Source organism: Nannospalax galili, unplaced genomic scaffold (assembly GCF_000622305.1).
Source record: "Nannospalax galili isolate Female #2095 unplaced genomic scaffold, S.galili_v1.0 scaffold397, whole genome shotgun sequence".
Lineage (NCBI taxonomy): Eukaryota > Metazoa > Chordata > Mammalia > Rodentia > Spalacidae > Nannospalax > Nannospalax galili.
This window is the reverse complement of record NW_008341879.1, coordinates 4,223,042-4,223,578: the sequence shown is the minus strand read 5'-3', so window position 1 is coordinate 4,223,578 and position 537 is coordinate 4,223,042.

Sequence of the window (537 nt, the reverse complement as noted above, 5' to 3'; positions counted from 1 at the left end):
CCAAAGACGAAAAAGAGGGGGGGTCTCTGAAAAAGGGGGCCCCCGCTGGTGTAAAAAAAAAAATCCAGGCCAGCGGGGGCCAAAGGGAGACCCTTTTCAAAAAAAAAAAAAAAAAAAAAAAAAACCAAAATAACAACAAAAAAAAGAAGTTGCTTGATATCCTTTGTGCTGCTGGAGATTGCAATCTCATTAAATCAAAGGACATTTTGGCTCAGGACTAATGTGGTATTTTTTTTTTCTGCTTTATTTTTGTACAGCTTTCGTTTCATTTAGAGCTATAATTATTATGGTCTACATATTTCTTTTGTTTTTAAATGTGGCTAGGCTATTTAAACTTTCTCCTGTGTGTGTATGATCACTGATATATTTAAAACAAATTAAAAAATTGCAACGTCAATACCATCTTTATGAAATGTCTTTTTGGATATTTTGATAGAATAAGAAATATAAAATTGATCTTCAACTCAGGATTTTTGGCACAGTACTCTTAATTCTTGTAATATGATAGTCATGACGTCCATCTTTTGTTATACTTGG